We start from the raw sequence: 23,126 nt of genomic DNA, 5'->3' as shown, positions 1-23,126 counted from the left end.
AACACATCTGAGAAGTTAGATGAAGCTAATAAATCTTCAGAAAAATACAACTTACCAATTCTTCCTTGAAAAGAAATTAAAATTCCAAATAATCATAACTAATAAAAAATCGTAATCAGCTAAATATCTTCCTACAATGAAGATGCATGCTCAAATATATTACAAGTGAGTTCTATCAACATTCAATAAACAGTTTACTCCACAATATACCAGAGAGGTTTTTTGTTTGTTTGTGTGTTTTGTTTTGTTTTGTTTTGAAACAGAGTCTCACTCTGTCACCCAGGCTGGAATGCAGTGGCACAATCTCAGCTCACTGTAACCTCCACCTCCTAGGTTCAAGCGATTCTCCTGCCTCAGCCTCCCAAGTAGCTGGGATTATAGGCGCGTGCCACCACATCCGGCTAATTTTTGTACTTTTAGTAGAGACAGGATTTTGCCATGTTGACCAAACTGGTCTCCAACTCCTGACCTCAGGTGATCCACTCGCCTTGGCCTCCCAAAGTGCTGGAATTACAGTTACAGGCATGAGCCACCACACCTGGCCACCAGACAGGTTTTAATCAGAGAACTAGAACAATTAGGAACAACAGGGAATAAACGATTTATTACAGAAATTAGACAAGGCCAGCTAAGTAATTTGGAGGACTCAGTATAAAATGAAAATGCAGGGCTTATTGCATGAAAAGCAAGAACAAAGTTTTCTGCTTTTTTTCCCCAGTATCTTTTTTTATTTTTCATGATGTTTTTATTTGCTATTTAAGGTCACACTGCCTTGGGCATGGGAATACTTGTGAGTGAGTGCAGACCTCAAGAGTCACAGAGCAATCCCATGCCTTGATGCCTGGGGCACATGTAACTAACTCGAAGTCTCTCCATCTTTATCTACAGGGGGCTGCTGAGTCTAGAGGACAGCAGTGGTTGCTGGGCAGTGGCTAGGAAGTGGACAGCTAGAAGTACTTCCAGGAATGCAGGACAACATGTGAGCCAAGGCCCCAAGTACCTGTCTTATGCTGCATTGTTCCATCAGATTTTGCTTACATGACAAAAATTTAAAGATAAAACTATTAAAGGTTTTAAAATAGCAACCACAGGGCATAGGCATCATTCTAAGTCTGCGGCCCAATGTGATGATGTACTGGCTGCAAGCCCAAGGAGCAGACCCCGGAGTCAGGCCTTATATAATTGTGGAAGAATATTTTTAAAAGCCTATGAAAAGCTGTAGCATCCTCAAGATACCTCTGCATCTTGAGGTGAGCCTCAAGTTACTAAATTAGCACAGGTAGCAATTAGGAAATAACGTACACATGAAGTAGAGGAGAGTAAGGATCAACTGGAATTCATTTGGACAAACTGAGAGACACAAGAATACTCTGAAATCTCTCTCTCTCAACACCTCCAATCTCCTGCAGAGGAAACGAGTGTCCTTAGCAACAAGTATCTAGCTCAGGAGTCAGAGAATCTGAAGAAGGATGACCTACAAAACCTAGACAAGCTGAGGGCCCAATAAGCACAGCAAAGGAGGAGACATATATATATATATACATATTTCCAATACAATAGCCACTCAAAAAAAAAAAAAAAAAAGGAAAAGACACTCAGACCAAGAAGTAGAAGAGAAGCAAATTTCTTTAACCTAGAGTACATGTAACTCTTAAGTGGAACATCAAAAGCTTCTAAGTTATTTGTAACATTCCATTTCTTATTCTGGGAGATTAGTACAAAAATATTTATTTCATTATTGTTTTATATTGTATAGCCTTATGATTTTATATCTCTGTGTGTATATCTCATAGTAAAAAAAAAATAAAAGAAAAGATAAAAAGAATTAGAGACCTAGAGAATTTATTCAGAAGGCCTAACATCTAGCTAAATAAAGTTTTGGAAAATATAGAAAATAGAAAGTGAAGGACATTACCAAAGAAATAACAGAATAAACTATCAAGAACTTCATAAGTACTCAGCTTGGAAGTTTACACCACACATCAATGCATACCATTATGATTCAGAATACCAGAAAAAATGAGAAAAGCTTAAAGAGTTTCAGAGAATAATGGGTCACAAAGATTCAGTCTGGCATCATATTTCTCACCAGCCTGATGAGTCTAAAAGCTACTGAAGCTACAAGGGGAAAATAAATATAAAATCATAAAATATATTCAGACACATAAGAACCCAGGAAAATGTCCTCCCATATACCTTCTTAAACATATTTACTGAACGATATGTTCCAAAGAGGCAAGGGAATATTAATTAGCTAATCAATCAGTTCATCAGATGAAGACATGGGATCTAGGAAATAATGGATCCCATCAGGGAATAAGATAAGGCAAGGAACCAAAATGACAGCTAGGCAGCAGACTAGAAGCCACCAGTTTGGACTAAAGTTGGAACAAGGATGCAAGAAGAAATAAGTTTATATAAAAAAAAAAAGACCTGATAAATGGATAAACTGAAAAAGATCCTAATAAATGGATAACCTGAATAAACATTTTAGAATATCTCATATATATGATATTCTCTCTCAATATATCATATATAGATATGCTATATCTGTATGATATATGATATACAGATATATATCTGAATGATATGATATATATAGATATATATAGATATCTAAATATATATGGATCCATAGAAATATCTGTATCTCTCTCTATATATAGAAAGAGACATATGAATGATATGCTCCAAGGAAGCAAGGGAATATTAATTAGCTAATCAATCAATTCATCAAATGAAGACATGGGGTCTAGGAAACAATGGATCCCATTAGGGAAAAAGATGAGGCAAGGTACCAAAATGACAGCTGGGCAGCAGACATTTTCCTGGGTTCTGATGTGTCTGAATATGTTTCATGATTTCATTATATATATATATTCTATATATATGAATATATATATATTCATATATATGAATATATATATCTATATATATGAATGTATATATTTATATATATGAATATAAATATATACATTCTCTCTATATATAGAATATATATATAGAGAGAGATACACATAAATCTGTAGATCCATATATATAAAAGAATAAATATATAAAGAATACCTATATATTGATATAGAAAGGAATGTAGGAAAAAGAAATATTTTTATAGTAAACTACTTAGATTTAAAGACTGCCTATATTTGCAGTTATCCTGTGAAAACTGACTTTTCTAATATTAGAGGAAATGGTAAAAAAATACATCCCGATGTTGCTAAAGAAATAAATCCTCAGCCATGATAGCAGTGAGTTAATAAATATTTTAAACATAGAAACCAAAAATTAATAAGAAAAACTAGTAAAAGCACATCATTTAACAATTTGTGTACTTAACAATATATATTATATTTAAATACATTAAATATGTATTATATTAAATACATTAATATTTAATACATTTAACAATATGTATTATATTTAAAAGCCAAGGGGGAACAAAAAAAATTAAAGTCATTGCCTTTGGGTTATTGGGAGAAGAAAGCTTAAGGCTACAATTTTTTATTCAATTAATTAAGATATTTAGCATCGTCAAAATTAAGATTTTTAACATTATGAAAATAAAATGCCACTTTATTAAAAAAACACACAAATCTATGTTTAAAAAAGACCAGCAACTTCAAGTTTAAAATATACAACTTAACACATTGAAATGTTCTCATTCTACATAGAATAACAACTAAGAAAGTCTTCAAAAAGTTGCTAAATATGTAACTAATCTCAAAAACCAAAAGAACATTTCCTTGAATAAGAAATACACATCTCTTTAAGAAGGAAGCGTCCAGAAAGCCACAACCAAAGCAGGGTCAGACACCACTTTGTTAAAAGGCGAATACTGGCCTGGCATGATGCCTCATGCCTGTAATCCCAGCACTTTGGGAGGCCAAGGCGGGCGGATCACCTGAGGTCGGGAGTTTGAGACCAGCCTGACCAACATGGAGAAACCCCATACCTACTAAAAATACAAAATTAGCTGGGCTTGGTGGTGCATGCCTGTAATCGCAGCTACTCGTTAGGCTGAGGCAGGAGAATCACTTGAACCTGGGAGGCATAAGTTGCAGTGAGCCGAGATAGTGCCATTGCACTCCAGCCTGGGCAACAAAAGCGAAACTCCATCTCAAAAAAAAAAAAAAAAAAAAAAGGGGGAAATGCTGAATTGCAACATGGAAGACAGAAATAGACTGTCTCAAGTGCCCAGGATATGCAGTAATTTGACCTTCACATTATGCCACTGTTCCCAAAGTGTTACAAGGATTGTTTTCTGGACTGCAAATATATATTTCTGTGTAAACAATCTTTCATTGTTTCTTACAACAAACCTAGACACCTTAGCTTGGTATACAATGCTCACCATAATCTGGGAGCTGCCTTCCTCTCCGGACATGGTTTTTGCCACGATTCCTCTCATACCTTACATTCTGGCCATGCAAGGTGGCTTACATTTCTCTAACTGTGTCAAATGGTTTATCTGTGGCCGTCCTACTTTGTCTATGTTGAAGGCTAGCACCTCAGGTTGTTCTTCAATGCACCCACCCTCTCCCTGCTAGGCTGTCTCTTACATTAAAACACAAAGTGTCATGTCTATAAAGAATTTTCCAACTCCATAGATAAAGCTAACATCCTTTGCTTTTTATCCTTTATTTTGCCCTATACTAATACCTAACAGAAGACCAGGTGACTCTATATTAACCTTTTTTTTTTTTTTTTTGTAGCCAAGTTTTACTTCTGATTACTGGTCTGGAAACTCCTTGAGGGTAGATACTACGTCTTGATCTCTTCTACATCTCTAGTACTTCAAGCAGTACTTGGCATATAACAGACACTTAGTGTTTTCGTAATTCAGTGCACGTTGAATGAATGAATGAAAAATAAATGTTTCTTTAAAATGTCTTCTGCAGCTTGAGAAGTCAGCAACCTGTCAGTATGATAATATAGGCTGAGACAATCATTGTTTCTGACAACAGAATAAATGTCATTGCTTATAAGCACAACAGAATAAATGCCATTGCTCTGCGTGTCAACAGGGTAATCACTGAAAGAGTGAACTTTATGAAAGTGATTGTGGTTGCTATTACAGAATAACCAGATTAACATAGGCAACTGCTAATGTCTAAGTGTTTCCTCTCTACATTAAGCCAACCTAAGTAATAAATGGAAAATATTTTACAGGGAAAAAAAACAAGACAAAATTTCAGACTAGGAATCCACACTCAATACTTCCTGTATTATATATATTCTTTTTCATTGATAAAAATGCAAAATTCCCTGTAATACTGGTGAAATAAGTATAGCTTTCTTAAATAAGATAACAATCTATGCATTCTTGAACAGTGATAAATATAATTGTCATATTTTATAATATAAATTAAATAAAGCATTCCCTTTATTGTGGTAGCTGAAGTAAGTCTATAGCTATTTTAAAACATCAAGCAAGGTTTTCTTAGGGCTTCTTTTTCAAATTGAACAATATCCACAAAGGAACTACAACAGGCCCTTTTCTTCAATCTTACATCATCAGAAGCATTTCTTAGCCACAGGCCATCTGGAGGATTTGGAAACAGCAGCAAGGGAATAGAGGTTAATGAGAACGCAGAGTACTTCCAGCTGACATGTCAAAATTGGTATAACAAAAATAAACTAACAAAACTATTTTCTTGTTACCTACTTTCTTTTTATGCATTTTTCCCTAGTTATATATAAATTTACTTTCCTGATAAACTCTCCTGCCTCTCTTCTTCAATTAAAACCTTATCATCCCCATAAATCTACCTTACCTTTAATACATTCTTTATTCTCCATTACTCTCACTTTTATTCAAAACTTTCAAAGAATGAAAAAAAACTAGACTATATGTCAGTAATCTACCATTCCAAGTTTTGGAATCACAAAGTAGTGCCACTTAGATAAGTACCCAAGGAGACAGATGTTTCAGACTTAATTCAATATTCTTCATAATGTTGGTAGAAGAGCTGAGGCAGGTCTGGCTTGTCTGTTGTAATATAAAAGAGTATTGGAAGATGTCTGGGGTCCAGGGTCTAAAACCCCTCGTGGCCTTTGGAACACCAAGCTCTGTGCCAAAGGGTGGAAGGCTGCCCTGCTGCACCACAAATCTAAGGCCAGGGCATAAAACCCCTCGTGGCTTGAATGGAACCCAGGGCTCAGGGCATAAAACCCCTTGTGGCATCTGGAATGTGCACAGACTTGTTGGTTGCTCTCCCAGGCTCGTAAACATGTTCTCTATTATCTCAAGCAACAGAGCATATTCTATATGCATCAAAGAAAATGCTAAACCATCACAGCTATGCTTGATGCACCACTACCTTTCTACCCTCCATGTCCTCACGCCCTCACCTGTTTCCCCTCACATCCTCACCACCTGCTTCTTTGTTTGATCACCAATAAATAGTGTGGGCTCCCAGAGTTTGGGGCCTTCACAGACTCCAATCTAGTGTTGGCCCCCTGGACCCACTTTATGCACTCTTAACTTGTCTTTTCTCATTCCTTTGACTCCGCCAGACTTTGTAGCCCCCACAGCCTGGTGTTGGGTCTGATAACCCCAACACATAAAGACACCTATTTAACAGGGCTTATTAATTCCTACATTTACAATAAAGTGTCATTGAAAAGCCATGAGGTTATAAATTTATTCTTGAGATCCAGAAGATATGACTTTATATCACTTAGATTTTTTCCAATGAACTATTATCTTCCATCATTTTCTTCTTTTTCTTTTGAGATGAGTCTCACTTTGTTGCCTAGGCTGGAGTGCAGTGGCATGATAGCTCATTGAAACCTTGGCCACCCAAGCGATTCTCCTGTCTCAGCCTTGTGAATAGCTGGGATTACAGGCTCACACCACCAGGCCCGGCTAATTTTTGTATTTTTGGTAGAGACGGGGTTTTGCCATATTGGCCAGGCTGGTCTTGAACTTTTGACCTCAGGTGATCCACCCCCCTGGACCTCCCAAAGTGCTAGGATTACAGGCGTGAGCTATCACACCTGGCTTCTTCCATCACTTTTCACTGATGATCGTCACGATGCAGAGTCATCAAAAAAGTATAAATTATTATTATTATTATACCACTTACTAATGCAAACAAATATGTAATATATCTTATAAGTGTAATTATTAAATCTGTGGTAGAAAGAATAAGCTATTAAACCTATAAACACAAATAGTCTTAACATACCCAGTAATTTTGATGTTACTAATTTTGGAAGTTGGATCTTATGTGTCTTGATAATTAGGTTTTGTTTTATAGTAGCAGATTCAAAAATTGTATTTCTTAAGTTCAATACCAAGCTCTGTCATTTATATTTATGTGACTTTCAGCCATCAGCTGAGATACTTAAACCTCAGTCTCCTCATCTGTAAAATGTATATTACACTTGTATTATATCATAAGATTTCTGTGAAGATGAAATGAAACCTGGTTTAGGAAACTAGCACATTATCTGTCATGCAGTGAGTGTTTAATAAATGGTAGCTACTACTATTTTCAAAGAGCCATAGAGAGATGTTATACAACTATAACATTCTTACTAAACACAGAAACTGTAAACAAGCATGGTTCCGACAAGAATGTCAACTCAGGGTTATACAGGGTTAGATATACTTCTATGCTGTTTTTATTTGCCTGGCTTATGGATGAAAATGAATAGGGATGGCCTTAGACAAAACATTGAGGTCTCATACCCCCAGTTCTTTCTACAAATCTTGTTTTATGGCTTACCAAAACATTTTTAATTTCTAACCCATTATTTTTCTTCTCAGTGGCCTTAAAACAACACATACACCTATGTTTTCTGAAGTCTATTTCTAAAAAAAAAAAAAAAACTATAGAAGGCTATGTACCTGGTACTTATCTATATCTTCATGTTACTTTCTTGTTCAGTTTCTTGCATTTTGACTGTACGTCTTTCATCTCCATTCTTTATATTTGCTTCAGGAAGTTTTAAATTATAAACTCAACCTACATACTCTTAGAAAACTTGGCCAACTGACTACATAGGAAGCTGTTTTCCAATATTAAGAAAAATAATACCAGGACATGTGACTTTTTCTTCCAATTCCACCCTTTCCTTTTTAATTTTTTACAGTTTATGTATTAACTATAAAATTTCACTCTTTAGGAAATGAAATCTGCTTAAGGATTTCCTATGAAGAATCTTAAACCCCTTCTGGTCTTTGCTTGAATTAGCACTATTTAAATGATTGTCATATAATAAAATGTATGCTCAATAAGCAATTATTCAGACAACCATTTCTTTGAGTTTTCCTTACTGCAGCTAATGTCAGAAAATTCAAAGTGTAGAGACTTTTGGGAAAATAGGACTGCCATATTTATAAATGCATAAAGCCAGTTTTATAGAAAATCCCATTGCAGACAGGGAGTCTTAGGGACTGAAGATGGTTGGTTGTCCAAACTGGTCAGAAAGAAGAGTCACTGGATAAATATTTGCCCTTTCAATTAGGCAGCTGAATTCTAAGATGAGAAACAGAAAAGAGACTATGCCAACATTGTCTGAAGATGGATAGAAAAAAGAAAGAATATAAAAGTAAGGAATGAGGACATGTGAATGATAATACAAATTGGCTTGGTTAAAAGCATAGTTTCAGGAAAACATTGCATAGCATTATATACACAAAATAATTACCATGACATTGATTTAATGTGATAACCCAATTTTGTAATCCAATTCAGCAAACATTTATTGAAAGCTTATTATTGTATTACACACAATAATAAATAATACATCAAGGATTATACTATGTGCTGAGGATACAACTATGACATGATCCTTATCTTTACTATGGCTATCATCTAATGGAATGACTCAGCTCAAATTTGATTTAATTTTTGAAAATTATAGTTTCTAAATTAATGATATGGCACATGAATTAAGCTAGACAAGTCAAAGAAGATTTCAATACTTCAATTATCATGATCTAAGATAATTTGGTAATATTATGAGAAAGGGTAAAATAAATACACATGCATTCAGAACTTTAACATAATAAAATAAAAACATAAATAACATAAAAGTATAGTCATGTGTAAAAGAATAATATTTTAGTCAACAACAAACTACATATATGACACCATAAAATGTCATATATGATACCATAATATAATATTATGTTTTTCTGTACCATTTCTGTGTTTAGATATGTTTAGATACACAAATACCTACCATTGTGTTACAATTGTCTACAGTATCCATTATAGTAACATGCTGTATAGGTTTGTAGACTAGGAGTAATAAGCTATACTATATAGCCTAGGTGTGTTGCAGGCTACAACATCTAAGTTTGTGTATGTAGACTCTATGGTGCCTGCATAACAAAATAATTTACCGATGTTTTTCTCAGAATGTATGCCTAACTGTAAACATTGAATGCCTGTATATCTTAGTCTGAAGTACAGACAGCAAATGACATTCTAAGCATATGAGCACTTAAAGATATCACAATGGGAAATGGTGACCAGTGTGATAAATATAACTAAACTTTTAAAATATCTAACATTTTTTAAACATTACTAAAGGCAATAAACAGAAAAATATTTGTCACAAATATTACAGACAAATGCTTAACATTAATTCATAAGCAAGTTCAAAACAAAAAAATTTGCAAAATTTATCTAATTTATAAATAGGAAAAAGAGTATGAAATTTCAAAAGACAATTCACTGGGTAAAAAAATGAAATGACTGCTAAATATTTAAATATTCTATCACCTAACTCAAGAAAGCCTAATTTAAAGAATAATGCATTATTTCTCCTGTTGATTTACCAAAGCTTAAAAAAAAACCGTTAACCATCATCAGACATGAAAAGAAGAGTCATCAGAAAAAAAGAATTAAAGATGATGGAAGAAAAGTAAATACCGACAATTACCTTTTTAGGAAAACAAAAAGGGGTTTGAGTGCTTTCTTTTCCACAAATATTGGGAAAGATGAAAAGATCTTCATGTAGAGATAGTGATCGATTAAAATGAGAAGGTGAAATGAGAAAGCCTGGGCCAAGTGTCTTGATTTTGGCTAAATGAAAGGCAAGATTAACCGAAGAAAGAAGGATAGGCCGGGCGCGGTGGTTTACGCCTGTAATCCCAGCACTTTGGGAGGCCGAAGCGGGCTGATCACAAGGTCAGGAGATTGTGACCATCCTGGCTAACATGGTGAAACCCCGTCTCTACTAAAAATACCAAAAATTAGCCAGGCATTTTGGCGGGCGCCTGTAGTCCCAGCTACTCAGGAGGCTGAGGCAGGAGAATGGCCTGAACCCGGGAGGCAGAGCTTGCAGTGAGCCGAGATAGCGCCACTGCACTCCAGCCTGGGTGATTGGGTGACAGAGCGAGACTCCGTCTCAAAAAAAAAAAAAAAAAAAAAAAAAGGAAGAAAGAAGGATAATGAGAAATCAGAATAGGAAAGACCCAGAGCAGTTAATGAAAAAAGCCCACCAAAGAGCAGCAAGAATAAAAGTTATACTAGGACTTTGTAAATTATGGTGAGCCAAGCCTGTTAGAGTATAAGATTTTTTTCATTTTTCCCCACTCCCATCACCAACCTCCTACCAGGGGTTACTCTCTCAGCCTCCCACCAGCAGCCATTATGTCCATGCAATGCTTAAGTGATTAGAATCCAATAGTGTACCAGGGAAGGGCATCAATAAAATAATTTATCCTATAGTCCATGGTTGGAAGAGCCTACTGAAATGAAGAAAATGTGAATATTTGAAGAACAGATGTTTGAAAACTTGAAGGTTCTAGGACAAATGAGAATGAAACAATTTCTAAAAGGAATAGCATAAGTTGCAAATTACAGAGCTAGAAATTCTGAAGGCAAGGTGATTCATGTTACCTTCAGTTTTAGAGATGAACTTACTAAAACTTGAACCGATCTCTGCTGAGTATGTTTCCATCAGATCTGTGAGAGTTTGAAGTTCAAATATGCTGATATTTTTTTATGGGCAAGTATATAAAACTCCAAAGGTCTATGCTTTGACCTATAGAACCACAGTGGGATGTTAAGGAACTGGTCAAGTTCAAAACTTTGCCTAGTTACAAGGCCAACCAATATCCCATTTCTTCTGGGGGCTTTCAGTGTGTTAGTATTCCCACAGTTGTTACGGGCAGTTCCAAGTACAAACACTTCCCTGCCCTGCTTCCCCCTGCTTTCACTTTCCCAACCCGGATTACACACAATCATTGAAATGACTCAACTTTTCTCAAATTACTCAGTCACTTGCCCATTTTTTACCCTTGCAGATTCACACTTTAATCTAGCTTTAACACTCTAAAAGGATATCCACCCACTAATCAATGGATTCTAAATTTGCCTTTGATCCCTAATAGTTGTGTGACCTTAGCGAAATACTTTTATCTTTCTGTACCTCAATTTTTGCCTCCAAAAATGAATACTGTACATGTATTTGAATAACCTATGTGCAGGTAAACAGTAGAGGCCTAATAAATATTAGTGTCCTTTCTCCTTTTCCATCTTAGCAGATCTTCACTGCTCAAAACTTCCCAGATTTTCTCCCCTGGTTACCTCTCTCCAACTCTTCCCTCAGACATATACAAGTCTCTTCTCAGATCTCAAACCTCCTTTTCTGGCAGCCTCTTCCTTTCCCACAAGTTCCCCTTGGATCCTTCCCCATCATAAACATTTTCCCTTATTTCTTCTTTTCAGAGGTCAGAATCTGATCTCTGTTGAAAGCAAATGCCAAATTTTTCAATTTCTTATTTTCTCTCCATTCTAAAAGATTGCCAGTTACTCCGGTACTCACCATGCCAGACTGTCTTTGGGAGACACTTCATCAGGCCTAAAAGAGTTAGTACCTGTGGTTTCCTGTGGTCTGCTTTGGCTCTCAAGTGCTTAGAGGTAGGAATTGATGGAGGCTGAAAGAGCACATGGCGGTCATGATTTCACAGGAAGTCCTGCTGGTTTGTTGCTGTAAAATGGAGAAAAGCAGAAGTTCATAGTTTGAATGAATATGGATTACAATAAAACAAGATAGAGCCATAGAATTTTTAAAGATGAGATTTAATTAACTTGGTGTGCAACTTTCAGGAATTTTAATTATTTATAAAGACACAATTTCTCTATATAATGAAAAGATTTAAACATACACATTCTAGACTAGTGCTGTGTAGTTGAAATATAATGTGAATTTCACATGTAATTTTAAATTTTTTAGTAGCCATATTGATAAAAGTAAAATTAACTTCAATAATATATTTTAATAGAGTATATCAAAAAAGTCATTTAATCAAAAAGTTGAGATATTTTACATTATATTTCTTGTACCAAGTCTTCCAAATATGATGTATATTTTACACTTATAGTATATCTCATTTCTGACTAGCTACATTTTAATTGCTCAGTTGCTCTAGGTGGTTAGTGGCTACTCTAATGAGTAGCACAGTTTTATACATTACAAAATAGTGTATTTAGCCAGGCACAGTGGTGCATGCCTGAAATCCCAGCTACAGGAGGCTGAGGAAGGATGATGGCATACCAGTTTGAGGCGGTAGTGCACTATGATCACACCTGTGAAAAGCCACTGCACTCTAATCTGGGCAACATAGTGAGATCCCAACTCTTAAAAAAATAGCATATTTATATTTCTCTGAATACCTAAATTTCAGGAGTGATGATATAGATAGGATAAAAAAATTCCTATCTTCATATTGATTAGAAACATAAAATCATAGTAGACTGATAATAACCAGCCTCCTCAATGCCCCAAAAAAGATATCCATATCCTAATTTCTGGAACCTGTGAATGTTATTTTATCTGACAACAAAAGATTATGCAGATGTGATTACATTAAAGGTCTTGAGGTGGAGACATTATCAGGGATTAACAGAGTGGGCTCCAAATGGAATCACATGCATCCTTATAAAAAGGGAAGTAGAGGGATATTTTACAGCAGAGGAAGAAAATAAGAAGGCAATGTGATGATGACCAAAGCCATGACTAGAGTGACACAGCTTTGAGCCAAGAAATGTCTGCAGCCATTAGAAGTTGAAAGAGGCAAGGAACAAAATCTCCCCTTGAGCCTCCAGACAGAATATAGCCATCTTGATTTAAACCCAGTAGTACATACTTTGGACATATTTTGAGCATCCAAAACCATGAGAGACTATATTTCTGTTGTTTTAAACCACAAAGTTTGTGATAATTTGTTACAGCAGCAACAGGAAACTAATACACAAGTCGTTTATAGTAATGACATTATATTTTCTCGTTTGTCATCAATGTGTAAACAAGTGCCATTCATCCTATCTCTAGAAATTGCCAATAATGTGTTCAACAAATATTAATGCTAAAAATGCCTTACCAGATCTTTCATCTCAAGTGGCTGCATTGACTGCCTATATGCTGAAAATTTTAAAATTTATATTTCTATATTTCAGCACTCCCCTGCACTGCAAATTAGTGTTTTCAAATATCTCCTGTGCATTGCCACCTATATGTTCCACAGTCGTAAAAATAAATGCTCAACATTGCTAATCAACAGATAAAGGCAAATTAAAATCATGATGAGAAATCAACTTACACCAGTTGGAATAGTCGTTATTAAAAAAACAAAAAATAACATGTTCCAGCCACATGTGTCTGTCTTGTCCCATAGCCTGTGAGTTTCAAATTGCTAAGCCTCCACTTAGTAAGGGCTATATAGAATGTAGGAAAGTATATGTACATGAAAAATGTATAAAAAATAGAGGCTGAAGATGATATCATATATTTTATGCTGAATATTGACAACTAATTGTTTCATTGATTGCACATTCATTTTGCAATAAACTCTTTTTAGCAGCAATGAACCAAAAACATTTAATTCTAAAGAATAGGTGTTTAATAAAAAATTCAGTAATAACAATTGATAATGAACGTATAACTTGCACAAAATATTTGTTGATATTTCTCGTCTAGCATATGTGGGGCCACAGAAATATTACAAACCCTATAAAAGCTAGGTCATAAATCTTCAGAAAAAAATATCAGCATGAGTTTAACAATTAGTACTTTTAAAAAGGAAACCATGACAGTATTAATAGATTTTGGTTTAATTCATATAGTCATGGAAAACAGGTTTCACTGGAATGTGACTTTTCATTTAGATTAAATGACTACTCAAAATTATTGTTCTTTTTCAATCTCAAGTTTTCCTGTATGCATCAAAATAGTATAGGGACAACTGTTTATGGAGTAGGGCTATTTTCAAAAAAACTTTGCAAACAGTTAAATGACGTGTGGTTCAAATTAGTCTCAACAGTTATTTCAAATAGAAAGTTTTATTAAGCACAATAGTAGTTATATTTTCATGTAACTCATGGACACTAAAACTTTTAGAAGTTAATTTTTCAATTTTCAATGGTAAAACATCAGAGAATTATTGAATATTATTCTGAATTGTTACAATTTCAACCTTGAAGACTAAAATGATATGCTTTTCGGGAAATAAAAATATAAATGTTTGCAGATCAAAATTCATGATAGAGAATTAAGAAATGCATGAAATATAAATATATTTGGAATTGGTTCTATTAAATCCCAACAAGTTGTAACATTTTACCAGCCTAATATACCAAGCTATATACTACAGCTTCTATATAGACACACAAACACACATACACATTAAAATGAAGCTTCACACTTTCTCTCTTTGCTGCTTATCATCAATTAAATTATAGAAATAGTTTAACCTTTACTAAACAACCTTGTAAGCCAATCTAAGTGTCCTACCATGGTATTGAATTGTGTTGTGAATGGTTTTCCTAAATTTGTTATTTATTTATATAATTTTTTTTCTAGGCCTCTCATACCTATTTTTTATCCAGTTACTTTTAAAAAACTTTTTTTATGTTGGAAATCTAATAAAATTACCCAAAAATGTCAACATTGACACAGAAAATTGAAATTATTGAAATTAAAAATTGGAAATAGAATAGTATTCCATGGTGTATGCGTAACACATTTTCTATATCCAGCCTATCATTGATGGGCATTTTGGTTTATTCCATGTCTTTGTTATTGTGAATAGTGTTGCAATGAATATACACATGCATGTGTCTTTATAAAAGAGTAATTTATATTTCTCTGAGTATATACTCAGTAGTGGGATTGTTGGGTCAAATGGTATTTCTGTTTTTAGGTCTTTGAGGAATTGCTACACTGTCTTCCACAATGGTTGAACTAATGTACACTCCCACCAACTGTGTAAAAGTGTTCCTTTTTTTTTCACAACCTCACCAGCATTTGCAACTTTTTGACTTTTTAATAATAGCCATTCTGACCGGTGTGAGATGGTATCTCATTGTTGCTTTGATTTGCATTTTGAGGGTAGAGAGAGAAAGGAAGGAGAGGATAAGGAAAAATTACTAATGGGTACTAGCCTTAATACATGGGTAATCAAATAATCTGTTTACAACAATCCTCCATGACACACTTACCTATGTAACAAACCTGTCCATCTACCCCTGAACTTAAAATAAAGGTTAAAAAAATATGGCATTCATGTTTTATATCAATTGGAAAGGTATGGAATACACAGAATAAATTCCGAGGAAGTTAAATTGAAAAAAAAAAAAGAATAACACATTTCTCTATTGTTATGAACTGAATGCTTACATTCCCCCAGAATTTATAGGTTGAAAACCTAACCCCCAATGCAACGCTATTAAAAGATACAGGCCTTTGGGAAGTGTTTAGGTCATGAGGGTGAAGTCCTCATGAATAGAGTTAGTGTTCTTGTAAAATAAACTTCAGAGAGCTCTCTAGCATTCTTTGTCACGTGAGGATTCAATGACTTGACAGTGTGTAACCTCACCAGATCCCAACTATGCTGGCACTCTGATCTCAAACTCCCAGCCTCCAGAACTGTGAAGAATACATTTATACATTTCTATTGTTTTTAAGCCACTGTCCATTTTTTGTGACAGCAGACATCTACAGAATTGACTAAAACGTCCACAGAAACAAACAAACAAAATTAGAAAATTTGATGATGAAAGTTCAGTGTACACAATTTATTTACATATTTATTTACTCATTTTTTTTTTAGAGCCAGGGTCTTGCTCTGTCACCCAGGCTACAGTGTAGGGGCACAATCATATCTCACTGTAACCTCAAACTCTTAAGCTCAGGTGATTCTCCCACCCTCCCCACTCAGCCTCTGTAGTAGCAAGGACTCATAGGCATGTGCTGCCATGCCCAGCTAATTTGTGGTTGTTTGTTGTTGTTGGAGAGACAGGGTCTCACTATGTTGCCCCGTTAGTCACGAACTCCTGGCTTCAAGCAGTCCTCCCTACTCAGCCTCCCAAAGCATTGGGATTACAAGTGTGAGACACTGTGCTGGCCCATAATTTACTTTTCAAAATCTACAATTGATCTACAGAACAACTTCTCTTCTGAGAGAAAGTTCTGAAGGTGCTTTTTTAAGAAATTGAATAAATTAATATTGTTTACCCAAATAGAATGAAATTGAGCCCTTTGTTTTTTGTAGCATCTAAATTTGGCAAGACTTATAAAAGAACCATAGGCTCACCTTATTTGATGAGTGTTGTTACATAAAAGTATTTGTTGAAGAAAGTTATTCTGAATAAAAGCAAAAAGGCAGTGCCAGTTAAAATGTGTAGACTGAAATTTTTAAATGTTTCAATAAAAAATAGAATGAAGAACATAATTAATTTAGTAGAATTAACCCTGAGCTTACTGAAACCTTAGGAAAAATATAGAAGAATTTTCTCAATTAAAAATATATATTTTTGGCCTGTAGAACTGTAACAATAGAAACAATACATCAATAAACCATTTCAAATTTATTAGCCTTAAAGTGCAACTATGTAGAAAATTACGAGGAGCATCTGAACATACATTCTTTAGTGACTTGATTTTAGAGACAGATATGGCTAAGAAATTGCCAAAAGCATTTGAATATGAGTCAAATATAATCTTTCCACCTAAATTTTAAAGTAATTTTTAATTTTTTGCTTTGCTTTGATATACACAGGTATACCTTTTTATTAGTATACATAATTTTATTTGTACAAAATTTTAAAAAATAGTTTTTGAATAAAAGATTTTTTTATATGTTCAACAGCATAAAAATCAACAAAATCATTAATAGATAAATGTCAACATTACAAAGCTTTGATTATTTTATAATCTCCTTTCACCTTTATAAATTTTCTGATTTAGAATAAAAAATGATACTATCTTCCTATCCAAACCTGAAATCATAGGGCCATCTGGGGATCTTCCTTCTCCTTACCTGTCCTGACTTCACATACAGTTGCTTACTATAGCCCACAATTTTTTCAAAATAGTTTCTTCTTCATCTTTACCTCACTGGTTTAGTGTAGGCCTTCATCATATCTTGTAAAAATCTGTGGTAACCTCCTAGTTCAATCCCTGTCTCTTCTCTACAAACACTCAATTCATTAGTCCTACTGCTATAATACAAATTTTCAAAAAGGAAAGTCAGATTTTGTTATCCAAAGGTATTAATTTCCTCAATCGGGGTGTTTTATAACCATCGTCTATATATCAAACACATTACATAAAATTATAAAGTATTTTACGATTTAGTCTTTGCTTTTGTCTTCAACCATTTATCTTGTTCTTCTTCATTCATCCTGGTCATATGTTCCTCCTCTTTGCCTTTGCACATGATTTTTCTCCTCCCCAGAGTAAACACTTGCCTAAAGTACTTGGAAATTCTCCTGTTAGATTTCAAAACCTAGTTCAAGTGATATTGTTTTCTCTGTGAAGACTTCCTTGTCCATATTGCAAAGCTGAAATTATAATTATCTTTGTCCCACACTATATATAGTGTATGTATGTGTAATTATATGTGTGTGTAGTAGTAGTAGTAGCTCTTATTACACTAGATTTTAATTATTATTTTAAGTCTGCCTTGCCTTCTGAACTTTGAGACATTGAATGCTGACTTTTAGTTTTATCCATTGAAAATGGACAAATGCCTATTCCAAATAGACACTCAGAAAAAAAACTCTTTGTTTCCTCAGTAGTTGGAAGGAAGAATGAATGACATATACACTGACTGTTCAAATTTATCTGTATTTCAGCATGTTATGTGTTTCTTGTGGATGTATAAACACACACAAAACCAATGCAAAATTTATATAAAATTAAAAAAATGCAAAAAACTGAACTGATAAAGAATGATAAAGAATTCACACGCTTTTTTTTTTTTTTTTCAAGATGTGTGTTTTTTTTTTTCTTTTGTTCTGCCTCCTAGATTTGGAAGTTTGCCCTCAACAATGTTGATCACTGAATCTGACAAGAACACCTGCATCTGGTGTATTTAGTTAGAAAATCTCTGAATTATTTAATAATCTAGTTTTATACTGGATTGTCATCACAAATGGCATAAACTTTACTGTATATCAAAAACATTTTGTATATTTAAATTGCAATTTACTTTGTATTAGTGTTGTTATAATAAGTAGCAAATTTAATTTCTTTGTCAGTTTCTATAACTGATATAACTATATTACCTAAAACCTAATTTGGGGGATTAAATTTTAATATAAAGCATGAATTTACTTGTAATTGCCCAAAACCTTTTCTCTCATTTCCAATTGTCCATGAAATAGCCTGCAAGCATCCAACAAATTATACAATAAATTATTTTTCTTGAATTAAACATGTATACTTTCCAAAGCTATACTTTCTGTATCTTCTTCTGTTTGTCCAAGAAAACTATTTTACAATTATGGCAGGTACAAGTATAGATTTAAAAGAGTCTTAATTATATTTGTGAATTGGTAGTATATTAATTCTTAATTCTACCTTCTAACCTCATAAATAGTAGGTTCAATTGTGTCGGTATGTCCGTGAATGTGGGAGTTTTGGACTCATCCATGGCTGCATTAAATTTGATGATCATAAAAATGAAAATTGGTATTGGTGAAAATGACAATGATGGTGACAGAAGTAATTATTTGTTTTTTGATAAACAATAGGATTTCATGGATACGTGTTATTAGGCTCACTTTACTGATCAAAGAACTAACTTTAAGAGCGGTGACTTGACCATATGCATTCTACATGGATGAGGATGGACACAAACAAGTCAAATTTAATGTTGTTTTCATTATGTATGAATATAATTCATGAGTCTATTTGATTACATTGAAACTTACAAAACTAAATTTAGTAGACTGATATGGTACCTTTTTCAGGATAATTTGTTTATGATTTTCAAGTAATATCTTGAGTACAAACTGGTTTTTTAATGATAAAATAGAAAAATTTTGGCCAGGTGCGGTAGCTCATGCCTGTAATCCGGGCACTTTAGGAGGCTGAGGTGGGTGGATTACCTGAGGTCAGGAGTTCGATACCAGCCTGGCCAACCCTGTCTCTACTAAAAATACAAGAATTAGCCAGGCGTGGTGGTGTGAGCCTGTAATCCCAGCTACTCGGGAGGCTGAGGCAGGAGAATCACTTAACCTGGGAGGAGGAGGTTGCAGTGAGCTGAGATCATACCACTGCACTCCAACCTGGGCAACTTCATCTCAAAATAAATAAATAAATATATAAGAAAAGAAAAGAAAAAAATTCCAGCACTTTCAAATAGCAGATTTTCTCACTCTAAAATATAACGTAGTCCATTGAGCACTATTCATTAAGAGGACAACAATATACATCCAGAGAAGGAGATTATACATATTACCAACTCTTCCAAATTTAGAAACACATGCTGTATTTTCAGGCACTTCAGCAAATTTGAACAATTTGAGATTCTAAGAAATATGAAAGCAACGTTTTTTTTTTTTCAAACAGCAACATTAACCATGAGACCAGCATTTAAACAGAGAGAGCAGAGATCCAGGAATTGTGAACACATGGACAAAATTATTTAAAACAGGAATTATCTTATTAGTTGTCTTGCAGGATGAACATTTAAAATGGAAATGTTCTTCAGTAAACACTAAAATCAGGCCAATCTGCTTCTACTAGAAAGAAAGAGATATATGAAATAGTCCAGAATATGAACATTGTCCTGAATATTAAGAACTTGCAGCCGAAACTATTCCTTAAATTTATATTCCCCATTTTCATTTCTAAATGAGTTATAAAATCACATATGAGTTTTCTTTCAAATAATTTGCTTGAGAAATACATTGTGGTTGGTACAAGTGCCAACCCACTATTAATGACATCAAAATAGAGAAATACTGTGTCTAAAACCTGGACTTCATTTTACTGCATAAAGAGTTAATAGTTTTTCAGTGGAGAAACCAGTATCAATCATGTCATTAAATAATAGTTACCTACCTGCCAGGTTACTGGGATTTTTTGGTATCATTGGCATACAGTGACAGTTTGGCCAAATATTCTTTATATTACTGCCATTTCATTCCCAGAGGTACTCTTTGGCTTTCTAAATTGATCTGACATCCGTAGTGCTTCCAGGAATAAGGTTAAAAATATAACAGTGATTCTGTAGATAGGTATACAGAAATATGGGAATCCAAGTATACATGTTTTTTCTATTTGGGAATTATAATACATTTTCTAGCTACTGTAAACTTTTCAAATATACATATTTGCTCTTGATATAAACTTTAAAGCAAAGTATAGTCAAATGATAAAAGTTCAAAGCACTACAGCCATGTTGCTAAAATTTTATGTATCTGAAAATCAGATTTTTTAAAAAGCAGCTTTTAAAGTCTATTCCTTCACATTGTGTTAAATATATAATTTCATGGATTTATTACTCTCCATTTAATCTCCCTTATCTCTCCCTTAATTTAACTTGGAACTTCTGATTTTCTGTCACTTTCCGATACTATAACCAGAATATTCATGTTGATATTATCCCGTCTTTTATAGACTTTCTAACAAATGAGTTTTATAATTATTATCACTTTTTCTGACTGCATTATTTTCTATTAATATTTTCTCAATATTACTCTTCTCCATCAGGAGCTACTCAAAAGTATCAATTTTGTCTTTTTTCTTTTTGCTATTATTGTTTTATGGACTGTTGGCCTTGGTTACTTATCTGCTGTATACCAAATTTTCTCTTTAGCATACTCTTGTGTCAATATAGTTATTTCTAATTTACCCAGAATTCTCAAAAACATATATATGTGTCTTATTTTGGGCAGGCTTTATTTTAAACAACTCTAAAAGAAAATTATGATATATGTTTTCCTCTTGTTACATTAATTCTCTTCTAAATTGAATACTGAGTGAATTTAGAACAGCATTTCTGAATGTTTTAATATATGTTGAAAGGCAGAAACATTTTCAAGGACCAAATAACTTTATGAATCATTTGATTAAATATCATTAAATTGTGATCTTTACTGCAAAACCTTAAAGAATATTTTACAGGCTAATGAACTTAATAAATCTCTAATAGAATCTTCCAAACTCATTTGCCCAAATCATCTTTTCTTGTCCAAGAATGCTATAGATTAGCATTTATCCAAACTCAGTTTAGGATGAATGTGGATTACATGTAAATTGCTTCAGTATTATATTGTACATAATATCTCTCTCTCTCTCTCTCTCTCTCTCTCTCTCTCTCTCTCTCTTATCCTCCCATTCCAAAAGCAATACCTACTATGTTCCTATTATTCTTCCAGGGGGTGGGAATAGAGTGATAAAAAGAGTAGGAAAAGTCACTGCTCTTAATACAGTATATAGCTAGAGGAAATAAAAATAATATACAAGTAAAATAAATTCAAGTAGAGATGAGTACTATGCCCCAAACACCATATAATACAGTAGATAAAATAGAGAGAACTGAGGTAATTATTTAGATCTCAGGGTAATTCTCTCTGAGATGTCACTTGGGCTGAGACCTCAGTGAAAAGAGAAAGCCAGACATGTGAAGATCAGAGTGCAGAGAGTGCCAAGAAAAGAAGAAAGCAGGCTCAAAACTCTAAGGATGGAAATAAGTTTAGTGCTTTCCAGGAATGTAGAGCATCAAGTGTGGTTAGAATAAAATCAGTGAGGAAAAAGAGATAGGCAGTGGAGAGTGAGGCAGTGACTATATCATGGGTAGACTGGTGTGGAGCTTTGATTTTATTCGAAGTGCAATGAGAAGCCATTGGAGGGTTTTGAGCAGAGGAATGACATGAATTTTAAAAGATCACATTGGCAGCTGTGTAAAGAATGGCTAACTAGGGGGAGTAAAGTAGAAACAGACAAACCATTAAATAGACTATTGCATTTTCCCAGATGAGGGAAGATTTCTTGGGCAAGAGTAGTAGCAAAGCAAATAAGAAGTATTTTGAAAAGAAATAACAGGATTTGCTGATGGATAGAATGTGGGTGCCGCGAGGAAGAGAATAAATGATAATTCCTAGGCGAGATTAAACAACAGAGTGAATGTGACACTGCTAATTAATATGAGAAAGACTGGAGGAGGAGGAGGATGGGTAATAATACAAGGATGAGAAGATAATTATGTTTTGAGACCCAACAGGAGAAATGAAATAAACACCTAGTTAAATAAATGTGAAGCTAAGAAGAGACATAAAGCCTGGAGAGTGTTCACTAGAGATGATAGTACGAGTTATGGGACTGGATAGGTCACTTAGATACAGTTGACAGAAAGAAAAAGAAAACTCATGACCAAGCCCTGGGAAATATGTACATTTTGAAAATGTTAAGTTTATCAATTTTAAGCTTATAAATTTATAAATTATAGATTATAAATTATATAAATATAATTTATATAATTAAAATTATGTCATTTAATATAAATTACATATAAATTATATTGGCATATAATTTATATTTTTATAATTTATAATAAGTCATATTATATTAACTCACATTTGATATATTTATATATAATTTAAAATATAATATATAAATATATTATAAATATGTTATATTTTATATAATATAAATATTATATATAATATATAAATATATTAAAATATATTTCTGTAATTTATTATAAATTATAAATTATATAATTTATAATTTAATAGCAATTATAAATGTATAGCAATTTACAAATTATAAATTTTTAAAAATTATTCTGTGTATTGAGCAATGGGCGCATTTCAAGATGCTTCAGTATCCTCAGAATTTACAGACCACAGTTCTGGGGAAATCCAGGT

The 23,126-nt window shown here is 33.7% G+C and overlaps 1 long non-coding RNA gene across 1 annotated transcript in view; it reads right to left on the bottom strand.

Moving 5' to 3' along the window:
* LOC129058706 (uncharacterized) overlaps positions 1–23,126 on the bottom strand; it is a 260,308-nt gene that overhangs the window by 114,746 nt on the left and 122,436 nt on the right. Inside the window, exon 3 of the long non-coding RNA XR_010139297.1 lies at positions 11,791–11,955. This is a non-coding gene — a long non-coding RNA (uncharacterized LOC129058706). The remainder of the gene's footprint in view (positions 1–11,790; positions 11,956–23,126) is intronic.

This window comes from Pongo abelii, chromosome 2, assembly GCF_028885655.2.
Source record: "Pongo abelii isolate AG06213 chromosome 2, NHGRI_mPonAbe1-v2.0_pri, whole genome shotgun sequence".
Lineage (NCBI taxonomy): Eukaryota > Metazoa > Chordata > Mammalia > Primates > Hominidae > Pongo > Pongo abelii.
This window is presented reverse-complemented; position numbering and strand designations above follow the sequence as displayed.